The following is a 16,724-nucleotide window of genomic DNA, read 5'->3' on the forward strand; positions in this document are numbered from 1 at the left end:
TGTGACTGCCAAGGGCTTGACTTCCAAAATATACAAACAGCTTATACAACTCAACAACAACAAAAAACCAAACAGCCCAATCAAAAAATGGACAGGAGACGTAAATAGATATTTCTCCAAAGAAGACATATAGATGGCCAGTAGGCACATGAAAAGATGCTCAACATCACTAATTATTAGAGAAATGCAAATCAAAACTGCAATGAGGTACCACCTCACACCAGTCTGAATGACCGTCATTAAAACGTCTACAAATAACAAATGCTGGAGAGAGTGTGGTGAAAAGGGGACCCTCCTATGCTGTTGGTGCTGCCACTTGGAGAGCAGTATGAAGGTTCCTCAGTAAACCAAACATAGAATTACCATATGATCCAGCAATCCCACTCCGGGGCATATATCTGGAAAAAACTAATTCAAAAAATATATGTGTCCCTATGTTCATGACAGCGCTATTCACAATAGCCAAGACATGGAAACCTAAATGTCCACTGACAGATGAATGGATAAAGAAGAGGTGGTACACATACTCAATAGAATACTACTCAGCCATAAAAAAGAACAAAATAATGCCATTTGCAGCAACAGGGATGGACCTAGAGATTGTCATACTAAGTCAAGTATTTTAGAAACAGAAAGACAAACACCACATGATATCACATATATGTGGAATCTAAAATATGATACAAATGAATTTTTTAACAAACAGAAACAGACTGACTGACATATAAAACAACACTTATGGTTATCAAAGGAAAGTGGGGGAGGGACAAACTAGGAGTTTAGAATTAGCAGATACAAACTACTATATATAAAATATATAGACTACAAGTTCCTACTGTATAGCACATGGAACTACATTCAATATTCTGTAATAAACTCCAATGGAAAAGGAAGTAAGATAAAGAATATATATATTTATATATAACTAAATCAGTTTTTTGTTCATCAGAAACAGCATTGTAAATCAACTATACTTCAGTTTAAAAAAGCACACTTGTGAGTCATGGTGTCCTCATTACTTTAACTCTTCATAGTATGTGTGAGACCCTCCTCCAGTTTCTGCATTACATGGCACAATAGTGAGGGAGAGATGGAAGTTAATAAATTTGCAGTCTGCTGAAAACCTCCATTATTTAAACGCCCCTGAGCACTGAGAAATTTCTTCTTCTCAGGGCTGGATATTTTGTTACCTGCTCTTCCCAGGGGTCCACCTGGTTTCACCTGAACCTGGGTAGTTTCCCTTTTAGATGATCAATACTTCCACCCACTCTTGCACTCTGAAACTCACCTAATTATGCTTGAAATAACATGTCCTGTTCTTTTCAATCTTTCTTTCTCCAACCTGCCTACATCAGCTATTCTCAAATTTGGCTGCACTTTGGAATCAGCTGGAGAGATTTTTAAAGACTGACACCTGAGTTCCACACCCAGCGGCTTTTACTCAGTTGGTACATTTGTAGCCCGGGCAGTGGGATTCTAATGGGGAGAGGGGCCAGGCTGAGAACTACTCACCTAAATTTTTGGAACAATTCATTAATCTTATTAATGAATGGTATTAATACATCTTCTTAACTTCCCGTCTGTCAATAGTATCCTAGCGTGGGATCTCTGAGGGTTACCACAGGTGGCTCTCAGAGGTCTGGTCCTCTGCTAATTATCTTCTGCATCCCAGGTTTCTTCTATGATTTACTTACAAGTCCCTTTCTTAATTCCAGCTGTAAAAGGAGTGTGTCTCTTTTTTTTTTTTTTTTTTGTGGTCTCTCCCGTTGCGGAGCACAAGCTCCGGACTCGCAGGCTCAGCGGCCATGGCTCATGGGCCCAGCCACTCCGCGGCATGTGGGATCTTCCTGGACCGAGGCACGAACTCGCGTCCCCTGCATCGGCAGGCGGACTTTCAACCACTGCGCCACCAGGGAAGCCCAGAGTGTTCCTCTTTTGATCTTTCATATCTCTCTAGCCTGTCAGGAACAGAGTAGAGGAAAATATCTTTCCTACCTGACCTTGAACTATTTTTACAGGCAAGAATACACACTAGCAAATATTAGGTTCAAGGCTTGTTGGAAAACCTCTGGAGCCTGATTTCTATGATTCTAAAATTCTAATAAAAGTTACCTATTTCTAAATATATCCATCTGGCAGCTGCTACATTAAAGACACATACACAGCTGGAAAGGTAAGAAACTTTGAGTCCAGCAGAAAAAATTTGGGAGAATGTTGGGCTGCACCCTGCAGGCCTGCAAACCTTGTGGCTGCCCAGCCTCAAGACCAAAGATAGGAGACCAAAGAGATAGGAGACAGTGTCAGGGACATCACTGGTTAGTACATGGAGGTGTCTTACCTGTCTGAAGCAAGGTCCTGGAGCGACACTCCATCGAGCACGGGAGCTGGTGGGCAGGGCATGGCACCCATCTTCGCTACTTGGGGGAGGAGGAGGCTTCCACGTATTGGGGGAATTGACGTCAGGTGGGCTCATCAGTTACCACAGAAACCAGTGGCTGCTGCAGGGGGCAAGCATATAGGTAGTTACTAATTGAACCCTATAAGTAAGAGGATTGGATAGTCATGTGAGTGAAGCAGGGACTGGCTGAGCAGGGGGTGTACAGAGAGCAAGAGAACAGCCATCTTGAATGGCCTGACCACACAGAGGAAGACTGGCAATCTGAACACTTTGAAACTAAGTCAATTTCCCTCTTTGGAGACTTCAGAATTCTTTGTTCTTATGTCAATTCCCATGATTGGCTTCAGGTGTACCATCTCTAGAATCTGTGATCCAGCACATTGAAAATTTTTTTCTTAATATTAATTAGGGTGTTTGGACTGCTTATTGATAAGAGTAGGAAGAAGGCCTTTTCTCCAATGTCTTCCGCTCCACACTTACAGGTGCTGATTTGTGGAAGTTGTCTTTGCTTTAAGTCCTAACAGCAGCCCCGGTTCATGTTGTTTGGGCCATATAAGGACAGAAGGTGTCATGATAGACATGCCTCTAGGTAACAAGCCATTAGGCCAGAGCTCTCCCATAAGTCAGAGGTTAACGTGGTTCAGCCAAAAACTGTAATTAGTCAAGATGCAATTAACCTGCTAACTGGAGCCCTTCAACCCTATTTCCCTAGAAGGAGTAAAGGGTTGTCTAGTCTCTGCCATGTCTTTGAGGCCCTTGTCAGCTCAGGCTGCTATAACAAACTACCACAGACTGAGAGGCTTAAACAACAGACCCTATGTCTCACAATTCTGAAGGCTGGGAGGTCCAAGATCAAGGTACCAGTAGGTTTAGTTCTTGGTGAGGGCTCACCTCCTGGTCTATAGATGATTTTCTTCTCCTTGTATCCTTACTTGGAGGAGGGCAGAGAAGCAAGCCCTCTCATGTTTCTTCTTCTAAGGGCACTAATCCCATTGTGAGGGCTCAACTGTCATGACCTAATCACCTCCCAAAGGCTCCACCTCCTAATACCATCACAATGGGATTAGGGTTTCAACATGTGAATTTGGGGAGGACACAATATGGTCTATAACAGTGCTTCTCTGTGCTCTGACTTCATCAGTTTCCAGGAACCCTACTGATGTTATTCATTGCTGTCCACCTGGCAGCCTTCCAGCCTACTCTGGAATCCACCATCACTGCAACTGATGGACAATCAACAGCTTGGGTTAGACCTACCCAACCACTTACCTCTGTGCCCCACACATTGAGTTCCTGCCTCCAGCTGAGCTTCTTCCCGGGTCACATTGCTGGGCATGGAGCTTCAGAATCTGTCCCATTTTAGTGACTCAGACCAGTGCCCAGCCCCCCACTGGCCTCATCCTGCTGTAGGTGCACATGCCCATGCCTGGCTTTATGGTGATGAAGAGCATCACTGTGGAACAAGGCTTTAGGGTTTAAGTTCAAATTATTCTCTGTCACCTGCTGTCTGTGAGAACTTCCCAAGCCTCCTTTTCCTCAGGAGCAAAAATTGAGAAACAGAAGTTACCTCATAGGGTTGCTATGAGGTTTCAATGAGAGAGTTCATATAAAGCCATTGGCACAATGCCTGGCACATCACACGTGCTCAGTAAATGCCATAAATATTATCTGCATTATTTCATTTGCAAGAAGCATAAACTGACTCAATCTAGCTGTAGAAACAAAGGGGCTTGTTGAAAGGGTTACAGAAGAACTTCACAGAATCTAGTTTCTATCACAGGAAGGACAGACAGGTGTCTAGGAACTGGGAAGTCACAGACACCCACTCCATGGCTCTCTGATTCCATCTGTCTCTCTGTGTGTCATTTCTGCTTCTTGCTGCATGCGGATTCCTGGCTGCTGATTCTCTCTGAGCGCCTCCTTTCTCAGCTTCCTCCCAGCCTGAGATAGAGATCAGTAGTTTTTCTACAATATCCATTTTTCCTTTTTGCTTTTAACAACACATGTTCTCCCAGCAAGATTGTATTTTATGGACTCTGTTACAGCCAGGTGTGGCCACGTGGCCAGGTTCTGGTTTGGTGTGGAAGCATTGTATGCAAGTTTCTGATTATAGAAAGAGGCATGCTCCTTTCTACATCCTCCTGTCTGGAGCAAGGATATGGTAGTGGTGCATATCTAAGGATGATAGGTTACAAGATCAAAGGAGCCTGGGTGCCCAGCAATGAGGAGTTGTTACATCAAGCCTGGACTATTTCTGTTCAGACTATTACTTGAGAGAGAAAATTTCTGTTACCTGGAGAGAAAAACTAAGGTCTCCTATTTTGTTTAAGCCATTTTATTTTTGTTTTTATTACAGTGATTGAATCTGTGTCCTAATAGATGAATCATTTGCTCTCATTGGCTTCTGACTTCGGCATCCCTTGGCCCAAAAGAAATATTACTTTTAAGTGCAGCTGCTCATCATTATCCAACTGACTCAAAGTTTTAGTTTCCATTTCCACATTCTGATGAAAAGAAATCTGATTGGCTAAGCTCATGTGAGCAGTCTACCCTGGTCCAATCATGTGTGCCTGGGGCTTGGGGTGGCATGTCAGAGGATGAGGGCTGTGTGGTGCAGAGAATTCCTCTATCCAAAGACTATCAATGCTGCAAGATCATTAACAATAGGATATGGATATTCAGGTAACCATTGGCATTGCCTAAAATGCTGAGATGCAACACAAATGTCCAGAAAACAGGCTTTTGTTGATTTTTTAAAATACCTTCTAGGATAGGTCAGGGATCAGGAAAGAGTCAAACTAAACCCCCAGAACCCCCTACTTTTGCAGGACTGTATAATTATCACTGAATAAAGTAAATATCCTACATAAATAAAGAACTCAAATCAACAAAACACGCTCAACTATGTTTATTTATTGAATTGACAGAACCTAAAATGTATACTTACAGATTTATGCATATTATAAATATTTGTACAATAAATTAACCTGAATTAACCAGAAAACTCAATATAGTCAGGTATTTTGTACCCTGGGAAATTTAGGTTGTTCAGATTTTGCCATCTATGGCAAAATGCTTAGCTGTGACATCTATGCTTAGCTGTGACATTGTCAAAATGTTTTGATGATAATGTAATTACCTGGGTACAGTAGGCACATTTAGCTCCCATAATTTCATATTCAGGTTTACATGTCATATCGTACTTAAACTCCAGATCAATATCAAAGGAAAATGTGAGATTATTGGGGATACAGTCCCTGAGTTGCTTTTTCTCTAGCAGTGAAGCCATTTCACTTCCACCAAGCCTATTCAGTAGCATTTCCAAAAGTGTGTTCTTCAGACCACTGGGACCTATAGATACTCCAAGAAAAGAGGCATTCCATTGTAAAATAAATTTGGAAAATACACTGCAAGTTAGAGCTCCCTCTTGGAGACTCACAATGTTATGCATAAATAAGTCTCTGAGGCATTCTGCTGAAATGAAATATTTCACAACTGTTGAACATTGTTTAATCCTGTGTTTCCCCCACAGTTCACATTTTGGAAAATGCTGTGTACATGTACCTATTAGCATCGGGAAGGACAAATTCAGTGATGAAGCTGTGGATAGAACTGTAAGAAACAGAGCTCTGAGCAGCGTGATCACAGGTGACGTTGCTCAAGAAAGACAACATTTTCATGCTTTGAAGCTGTGAAGGGCTATAGACAGGTCTAAATAGAACAAAAGTTGTGAAGAGGTGTATATTAATCTTTACCACCAGAGTTATTTCCATGCATAACAACACAGCCATTTGTATTATACTTGACCATTTATAAGGCAATTATGTATGTATATAAACTTTTACTTTATCTTCATATTAACCCCAAGATATAAAGTGTTACTCCATTATGAAAATGAGAAATATGAATGTCTGAGTGTTTAATGACTGGACCGAAAACAAGAGGACACACAGCAAGGAAAAGATGAAGGTGAGGTACTCTGCAAAAGAAAAAAAACAGGTGATCTTCAAATAAGTTTGGAGAGGCACAATATACAATAGACCACTGAACATTCTAAAATATCACCAGTAGAAAAACTCACCTTTGATTTCACCTGGCATTTGCTAAACCTCTTTGCCTGCAAGACCCTTTTTAAAAGTTACTTTTCCCCATACTAATTGCCTACCAACTTTCTGTGGAATGCAACTTAGAGAATGGCTGTTCATTTTCATGAACATTGCTTTCTTACTGGCCAAAGACAAGAATCATCATGGCCACAGACCTCACATAAATCATGGCTTGTTAGCCCACACTACTACATAAAAATCTATGAGAATTCCTGGAACTGGATTAAAGTTTACCTTTGTGGTTTATATAAAGGACTTATCAGTCCTTGCTAAGTAATTAGCATCAACCCGATCTCCCTCCCAACTGCAATTTGCCCAAATTATTCGGGTGTGACTAAGCTCGTAGAGGTTTCTGTTGTAAGTCCTTTCCAAGAACTGAGCCATGTTGGCAGCTACCATGGGTTGCTTCAAGTATTTGGAATCTTATATACCTTCTGAAAAATAAATGGGAAGCATGGGCCAAACCTTAAAAATGAATATTCCAAATGAAAACAAACTGATAACCATACCCAGATGTTAATTCAGTGAATGCATCTCACGTGATGCCATTGTAACAGCAAATTCCAAGTTTTTGGGAGGCTTCAAGTCTTCCTGACTCCAGTTAAAAGTCATGTGCCCTTTGTTGGGGAGGAGCTGCTTCTTTCAGGTGCCATATTTCATTAGACCAGTCTCCAAGCAGACTATGAGAAGGATAATTCCACATTGAAAGATAATTCCAGGAATGGTACCCAATAGTGTACTGTGCAAAAGCAAATACAGCAAGGCATATAAGCCACAAACTAAACCCTGAAAGCATTTTTTGGGGAGAAAAAGTTAATGCTATTTCACTTCTTTTGATTCAAACTTTCCTTTAATTCATATTCATTCTAAGTGACTGAACAGAATAGCAGTAACTTGGAAGGAATATTCACATGTCTGATCTTTTAAGTACTTTTTTCAAGCTTTACTGAGATATAATTGACATATAACACTAGGTGTATAACATGTTGATTTGATACACTTATACATTATGAAATGATGACCACAGTAGCGTTAGTTAACACTTCTATCACCTCACATAATCACCATTTTTTTTCCTGTGGTGAGAACTTTTAAGATCTGCTGTCTTAGCAACTTTCAACTATATAATACAGTATTGTTAACTATCATTACCAAATTGTACATTAGATCCCTAGAACTTATTCACTGAATACAAAATTGTGTAAGTTCAAGTCGTACAATGTGATGATTTGATACACATATATATTGCAAAATGTTTTCCACAATAAGGTTGGTTAACACATCCATCACCTCACGTAATTACCATTTTCTTGTTGTTACTATGGTGATAATATTAAAGCTCTACCATCATAGCAACTTTCAAGAACCCAATCTAGTGACCATGCTTTACCCTTAGGTCTCTGGAACTTATTAATTTTATAACAAAGGGTATAAGTTTATACTTTTTGACCAACATCTCTACATTTTCCTAATCTCTCAGCCCCTGGAAACCATCATTCTGCTCTCTGTTTCTATGAGTTCAATGATTTTAGATTTCACATATAAGAGATCATACAGTATTTGTCTTTCTCTTTCTTATTTCACTTAGCATAATACCCTCTATATCCATACATATTGTCACAAATGGAAAAATTTCCTTCTTTCTCATGGCTGTGCATCTTCTTTATCCACCATTCATCCTTTGACAGACACTTGTATTGTTTTCATATCTTGACTATTGTAAATAATACTGCAATGAATGTGGGAGTGCAGATATCTCTTCAAGATAGAGATTTCACTTCCTTTCAATTTATACCTAGAAGTAGGATTGCTGGATCATATGGCAGTTCTATTTTCAATTTTTGAGGAAATGTCATACTGATTTTCATAGTGGTTGCACCAATTTACATTTCCACAAATGGTACACAAGTGTTCCCTTTTCTCCACATCTTCACCAGCATTTGTTATCTCTTCTCTTTTGGACAGTAACCATTCTAGCAGGTATGAGGTGATATCTCATTGTGGTTTTGCTCTGCATTTCCCTGATGATTCGTTATGTTCAGCACCTTTTCATGTGTCTGTTGGCCATTTGTACATCTTCTTTGGAAATATGTCTACTCAAGTCCTCTGCGCATTTTTAAATTGGATTGTCTGATTTTTTTTCTCTTGAGTTGTCTGAGTTTATTATATATTTTGGATATTAACCACTTACCAGATACATGATTTACAAATATTTTCTCTCATTCTGTAGGTTGTCTTTTCATTTTATTTTTCCTTTTGCTATATGGAAGTTTTCTAGGTTGATGTAGTCTCACCTGATAATTTTTGCTTTTGTTGCTTGTACTTTTGGTGTCATATCTAAAATATCATTGCCAAGATAAATGTCAAGGCGATTTTTTCCCCATTTTTTTCTTGGAGTTTTATAGTTTGAGGTCCTATGTTTAAGTCCTTAAAATATCTTGAGATACTTTTTGTGAGTGGTGTAAGATAGAGGTCCAATTTCACTTTTTTTGCATGGGAATATCCAGTTTTTCCAGCACCATCTATTGAAGAGACTGTTCTTTCCCCCATTGTATATTCTTAGCTCCCTTGTCAATTATCAGTTGTGTATATACAAGGGAACTGTGTGTGCCAGGGTTTATTTCTAGGCTCTCTATTCTGTTCTATTGGTCTATGTTTTTATGCCAGTGACATACTGTTTTGATTAATATAGCTTTGTAGTATAGTTTGAAATTAGCAAGTGTGATGCCTCAGCTTTCTTCTTTCTCAGAATTGCTTTGGCTTTCAGATTCTTTTGTAGTTCTATATGAATTTTAGATTTTTTTTTTCTATTTATGTGAAAACTACCACTGGAATTTTGATAGGGATTGCACTGAATTTGTAGACTGCTTTTAATAGTATGGACAATTTAACATTAATTCTTCCAATTCATGAACATGGGATATCTTTCTACTTATTTGTGTCTTCTTCAATTTCTTTCACCAATGTCTTATAGCTTAGTTCTTTGGTTAAACTTATTCCTAAGTATTTTATTGTTTTTGGTGCTATTGTAAATGGAATTGTTTTCTTTCTTTTTCAGAAACTTCAGTGTTAGTGTATAAAAATGTAACTGATTTTCATGTGTTGATTTTATGCCCTGAAACTTTACTCAATTTGTTTACTGGTTTTAACAGTTTTTTGATGGAGTTGTTAGGATTTGGTATACATAAGATCATGTCATCAGCAGAGACAATTTTACTTCTTCCTTTCTGAATCTGATTTGGGTGCCCTGGAAGCTGCAGAGGTGGTGGCTGTCAGCATGCACTCCTGTGCTGGATCTCCCCGTGGGTATGGACACAGCAGTGGAGGCTGGTGTCAGGAGTCAGGCCAGGGGTGCACAGCCAGAGAGGCTAGCTTCAAGTTCACGCATGGTGGTAGAGTCAGTCACAGGGTCTCTAAGCTTGCATTTTGCACTCCTAAAGCTGCAGAGGCCTGGGCATGCTGGCTGCTGGTGGGGATCCTGGGCTCTTGTTGGGGTAGAAGCCCTGGAGGGAGTGGGGAGCAATTCATTGGCTGCTGTCTGCTAAGGCAGGTATTTGGGGGGTGAAAACCCATTGAAATCTGAAGGGGGGCGCTGCAGCAACTGTGCTGACCTTTGCTTTCTTCAGTGGTGAAAGCTGCTGGGCTCCTCTGCAAAGTAGGTCACTGGGAACGACAGTTGCTCCTACTGTGTGGCTGATAATGGTAGCCCTGCTCTCTCCCTCGTTCCTATTGTTTCTATCTCAGCTTTGCTTGTCTCAGGGTGGGGTGAAACCCAAGACAGTTCCTTGAAAGGCTGGAGAAGCTACTTGATCTCCCTGCCCGCACTGTCCCCACAAGGGGAACTCTTTGCAGCTGGGGAGCTCCTTCTGGGCGCTGAGCAGTGCTGGCCTGGGGGGCGGGGTGATGCAGGCAAAATGATGCTGTTCTTCCTCACTCTTCCTTCCCTTTATGTGTGGTAATTTTCAGCTGTTTTGTTCCTCTGCGTTTCTGAGGTTTCTTAAGTGGACCCTGAGCTCTCCTGGAGCTGCTTTTGCTTGTGGACAGCTGTCTCATTGTTGATCTTTGCGGGGGCAGCTGGAGGCTGAGGTTTACTACTTTGCCATCTTGGTGATGTCACCACTTAAATATTTTAAAATAAAATCCATAGACCTATAATTTCTTCTGTTTTCTTAAATTTGTCTCCCCTATATAACTGACAAAGATAGAATGGCACTTTATTATAAAGTCCCTCAACTTTTGTGAGCCTCAGTTTTTGCAAACCTAAAATGAAAGGATTGGACCAGAAGCATTTAAAGCCCCCTTGTTTTATAATTTTAGTGTAGTACCTGGCCATGGCGGGTACTGGATAAATACTCATTGAATAATTCCAGTTATTCAATCACATATTCTGACCTCTACCAAGCACAATAGTTCTGCCATCTAGCAGACCCAGGCTAATGCCATGGCTCCACAATTTAATAGTTCTGTGAACTTGAGCAAATTATCCTCTCCAAGTCTCCGTGGATATATATGTTATACATTAACAAATGCCCACAGCATTATGTTAGTAGAGGATGAGGTGAGGCATCCTCCACAGCCTTCAGTGCAATGCTCCATCCAGAGCAAGTACACAACAAATAGTTACAGCTATTATCATGTTAATAGGTACTTATGAGAAATAATTGTCCCTAAAGGCTCTGTGGGAATTCTCTGAAAGTTTTGCAAGAATAGTTCTCTTTATGGATGCTTTTCTGCCTCACATGGCATCCATTACCCTGGGGAATGTGTTCGCGGTCAGAAACTCCTGACATCTCCATGTTCGTGGTACCTAGAAAATCATTTGCCTCATTATGAATGCTCCCAAGTTCCTCATCTCCACCTTGCCTTCTGCATCTCCACACACTGTCTCTGCCCCACTTTCACCTGGTCAACTCCTGTGCATCCCAGTCTTGACAGCTTTGTATCTTGCCCTTTCCTGACCACGGCACTTTACCTCTCTCCTGGCTCTGAGTCTGAATGCGAGCTACTTGACCATTATGATTTTGACTATATTATTTACTACCTAAGCACATAATAGATATACAACAAATATTTGTTAAATAAACAGATTAATAGTGCATCCACTGCTATTCTTTATTTTAGGCAAGTTTGGTCCTAGACATTTTAAAATACAAAGACAGCCACCAGGTCTAAGCTCTTAGAGAAATTCATGGATGTGGATTATCCAAAGATCACAAGGTTGACTCAGAGATTAATTTTTTAATTTAGTCTTTCCATTTTCCCACTCTTTTCTCCAGCCTCTATTGGATATGGCACAGTGATAGTTCTGTCTGATTAACACACAGCCTATCTGTTTTATCTTTCCATTAAAGAACCTGAGGTTGGATAAGCATGTGAGCTCCAAAGTTTGCCTTCTCTGTTGTAAAGTGACACAGAGGAAATCTAGAAGTCGTTAAGTAATCACTTAGGTGAAACTTATGTTGATTTGGTACCATTTGTACAATTTGTTAACAGTCAGGAAGACTGAATGTGCTTGTCTGCAGAAAATAGCTGAAGTAAACTGCAAGACCAATTTGTTTTAAAACACAGAATCCTCCTTTGCTTTAAGAAGAAGAGATTTCACCTGTCTTTAGGTCAGACTTTATTGGTTGTTAAGGCTGATGATTTCTGAGAAAGAGGACCATCTCTTTTAATATCTGTGTCTAATAAATCTCCATTCTTTGGAAATTACATTAGGAAGTCAATCTACCTGAAAGCTAATTCCAAAGGAACATGTTTTGGCTTGGTTCATCTTTAATATAATAAATAACCTAAAAAGAATATTACCTCTACTAATGTCTTGTTTTCAGATGCTTTTACCTGGATATATAATACACAAATAGAGTTTATCAAAACCACTAACATGGTTAAGATAATGTTTATGCAGTGGTGAAACAATTTAAGCTAGAGGTCTGTGCAGCAGTCTGAATGGCATTGCAAACTTAGAAATAAGAGGAGGGGTCTTGTCAAGGAACAAGGTCACTCATTCGCTCTTTGTTAAGCAGCTACCTTGTGTTGGATATGGCACTATGCTCATGATATACAATTCATTCATTCACTTATAAATTTCCTCAAAAGTTATGCATTGAGGGCTTCCCTAGTGGTGCAGTGGTTGAGAGTCCGCCTGCCAATGCAGGGGACACGGGTTTGTGCCCCCGTCCGGGAAGATCCCACATGCCGCGGAGCTGCTGAGCCCGTGAGCCATGGCTGCTGAGCCTGCGCGTCCGGAGCCTGTGCTCTGCAACGGGAGAGGCCACAACAGTGAGAGGCCTGCGTACCGCAAAAAAAAAAAAAAAAAAAAAAAAGTTATGCATTGAATATAGAGGTTCTATGTGCAATTCTAGATGCTGGGAATAAACAAGTCACATGTGGTCCCTGCCATCAAGAAACTTATGTGATGGAGGGAGATGGAAAATATAGATGTGTAAGAACCTATGTGCTACAGAGTAGATCGTCAAAGAGCAACATGAAGACAAAAGCTAATCTTTCAACAAAAAATATGTAAGTAGACGTCACTTAAAGCAAAAACAATAGTAATGTCTTATGGGGGGCTTATAACATTTGTAAAAATAAAATATTAGAAAACAATAGCACAAAAGCAGGAGGAAGGTAAATGAGATTAAACTGTTTTGCATTATTCATGAAGTGGTGAAAATATTAATTTAAGGTAGATTGTACTTAGTCAAGAATGAGATGCATGCTATAATCTTTAATTTAATACAAAATGCTTAACTGAAAGCTAACAGAAGAGATAAAATGGAATACCGAAAAATACTCAATTAATTAAACAGGAGTTTAGAAAGCAGGAACAAAGGAGCAACAACAAAATAAATGGTGGTTAACTGAAACAAAAAGCAATATAGTAGACTTATACTCAAATATGTTAGTAATTACATTAAACATTAGTGGACTAAATACTATGATTGAGAGACCAAGATTGCCAGACTAGATTTTAAAAATTATCCCAAATATTTCCTGTTTGTAATTTACACATTAAATATAAAGACACAGGGTGAAAGGAAAAGGATGGTAAAGATATACTATGCTGACACTGACCAGGAGAAAGCTGGTATGGCTATGCCTATCAGAGAAAGTACACTTTAAGACAAGGTATATTACTAGAGATATAAAGAAGAGCATTTCATAATGATACAAGGGCCAATTCAACAGGAATGTATGTATCTAATAATATATACTTAAAATATATAAAACAAAATAAAAGAACTATACAAATCCACAATTATAGATGTAGATTTAAAAATACCTCTCTCGGGCTTCCCTGGTGGCGCAGTGGTTGAGAGTCCGCCTGCCGATGCAGGGGACACGGGTTTGTGCCCCGATCCGGGAAGATCCCACATGCCGCATAGCAGCTGGGCCCGTGAGCCATGGCCGCTGAGCCTGCGCATCCGGAGCCTGGGCTCCGCAACGGGAGAGGCCACAACAGTGAGAGGCCCGCGTACCGCAAAAAAAAAAAAAAAAAAAAAAAAATACCTCTCTCAGTAACTGATAAAATAAGAAGACAAAAAGTCGGTATTCCAAAACTGTAGGAAACATATTCTTTATAAATGCCCATGGTGGAACAGTCACCAAAATAGACCATATGCTGGAACAAAAAGCAAGTTTAAACCAATTACAAAAAGGGGAGTAGGGTGAGGGTTGGGGGGGGGAGGAGGAGGAGGAGGAAAGAGAAAGAAAAAGAAAGAAAACATTATTTACCAAAATTGCCCAATTAGAAAGTGCCAGTCTAAATAATCCTATGTATATTAAAGTAGTTGAATCTGTAATTTAAAATATTCTCACAAACTCCAAGTCAAAACAACTTTGCTGATGAATTCTTAAATATATTTTAGGAAGAAATAATACCAATCTTAACTGTAATCTTTTAGAAAACATAGGAAGAGGGAACACTTCCCAACTTACTTTATGAAGATAGTGTAACAATGAGACCACAAGCTGACAAGGAGACAAAAGAAAGGAAAACTATAGGCCAACATAGCTCATAAACATAGAGAAAAAATCCTAAACAGAATATATATATATATATATATATATATATATATATATATATATATACCATGCTCATACATCAAAAGTTAAATATGGCCATTTATCCCCAATTGATATATAGGTTCAATGCAATCCTAATCAAAATCCCAACAGAGGTTTTTTGTTTTTGTTTTGGTAGAAATGTACAAGTTGAAGCTAAAATTTATATGGAAATGCAAAAAGACTTAGAATCCCAAGGGAGTCTGAAGAACAGAATTGGAGGACTTGTACAGTACCGAATTTTAAAACTTATGAAACTATAAAACTATTGTAATGAATTCAGTAATGTATTGACAGAGGATAATCAAATACACCGAAGGAAGAGAATAGAGAGTCCAGAAACAGACTGTCATGTAGAAGGTCAACTGATTTTTAGCAAAGGTACCTCTGTAACCAGTGGGGGAAATGATAGTCTTTTCAATAAATTGTAATGAAGCAATTATATATATATATATATATATATATATATATATATATATATATATATAAACTTTGACTTGTAGTTCACTCCATACACAAAAAATATACTTGAAATGGATCACAGACTTAAGCATGGAAAGTAAAACAAGAAATCTCCCAGAAAAGAAGCATAGAAAAATATCTTTATGAAGTTCAAAAATTCACAAAGTTAATTGATAGTGATAGAAGTTGGAAAGCAGTTACCTTTAAGGAGACTGTGGTTTGGGAAGGGGCAGGGGACCCTCTGGGGTGCTGGAGTGTTTGTTCCAGATTGTGATCTCATGGTTGTAAGCATCTATGTGTATGTACCACTCATCACCCTGTACACTTAGATTAGGGAACTTTACTCAATAAACAAGTAGAAATAAAAATTACCAAATGCAAAAAAAAAAATCTCCATGGAAATGAGAAATTATTTTGATATGTGTTTTCCTCTTCCCACCGCCCACTCCCACACTCCCACCCAAGGTGGACCCTTGTCAGTTCCTTTTCTCTAGACTGACCAAAACACTTTTAAAAAGCATTTAAGGTACTAAGTCTAAGTTTCTGTGAGATTTCCCCTTGGTTCTAACTCTAAATAAACTCAAAAAATGTTCTCAGATAATCTAGTGACGTGGGAAAAACCCAAAATTATATCAACATTGATGAGAGAGCTCCTTGAATAAAATATTGACATCAAACCAAGGCAAAATTGCTTGGGAGTTAAGTCACCGAGACATATTCTGGGAGTTACACAGGCACTAGGCTAAGCCCAGGGAAAGCCATAAAGTTGAGCTGTGGCCTCTTCCTTGAAGGGATTCACTTTCTAAGAGCAACAACCAAGGTTTATATAGCACTTCTTGTGAGCAAGGGATTATTCTAAGTCCTTTACCTGTATTGATTTACTTCATTTTCCCAAGAACCTAATATGGTGGGTTATCAACCCCCATTTTACAGATTACAGTACTGAAGTACTGAGGGGTGAAGTAATTGATCTAAGATTCCACCACTAAAAAAGGGGTAGGGCTGGGGTTTGAACCCTGGCAGACTGGTGCTAATCCATGTTTGTTACTCCCTTTTGTCCTGTATCAGAGTGAGTGCCTCCTCTCCCTGAGGGTTGGGTAGGAGTATTTTGGGGGATAAGGACCCCTCCTTGAGCTCCTTCAACGCCCAAGAGCAGCCCACACTGAGGGCCCTGTGTAGCCAGGAAAGGGTTGCCATCTCTCCCCTCTCTGGACTGGTCTGCAGGGTTGGGCTCTGGGTCCATATTCAACCTCTAAAATGTTGGATGTTCCTGAGCCAGGTGTCCTGTACACCTCAGGTTTAGAAGTCATGTTTTACCTCAGATGAAGCAGTTTCTCATTCTAGAACCTCAGCCCCATGGCACGCAGGATCACTGACTAACATCTTCCTAAGGGTATTTCTGGGGTAGGCTGGAAACGGAATCTTCCTCTTGCCAGCACACAGGCACTGCAGATGGCATTGGCCAAATTCCCGGTGATTCGATTATTGCCAATACTACCGATTCAAGGCTTATTTTGAACTTGATTTTATTTTGCTATATATGCTTTGCTTATTTCCTTATCAGTGCTATAGTTTTAATTTTTCTCAAAATTACACAGGTCTTTTCCCTGAGGGGTCCGAGAGGCACCCACTAAATGTGAGCTTTTTTGTTCATCTTTGATTTTTAAAAATTGAGTTATATTTGAGACACAATA

General features: G+C 39.5%; 1 long non-coding RNA gene across 3 annotated transcripts in view; it reads right to left on the reverse strand.

The window, feature by feature from the left end:
- Positions 1-13,968: 13,968 nt before the first annotated feature.
- Positions 13,969-16,724, reverse strand: part of LOC116762732 — a 50,604-nt gene continuing 47,848 nt past the window's right edge. For all 3 annotated transcript variants that reach the window (XR_004352331.1, XR_004352332.1, XR_004352333.1), the window contains one exon: positions 13,969-14,125. This is a non-coding gene — a long non-coding RNA (uncharacterized LOC116762732). The remainder of the gene's footprint in view (positions 14,126-16,724) is intronic.

Source organism: Phocoena sinus, chromosome 11 (genome assembly GCF_008692025.1).
Source record: "Phocoena sinus isolate mPhoSin1 chromosome 11, mPhoSin1.pri, whole genome shotgun sequence".
Classification (NCBI taxonomy): Eukaryota; Metazoa; Chordata; class Mammalia; order Artiodactyla; family Phocoenidae; genus Phocoena; species Phocoena sinus.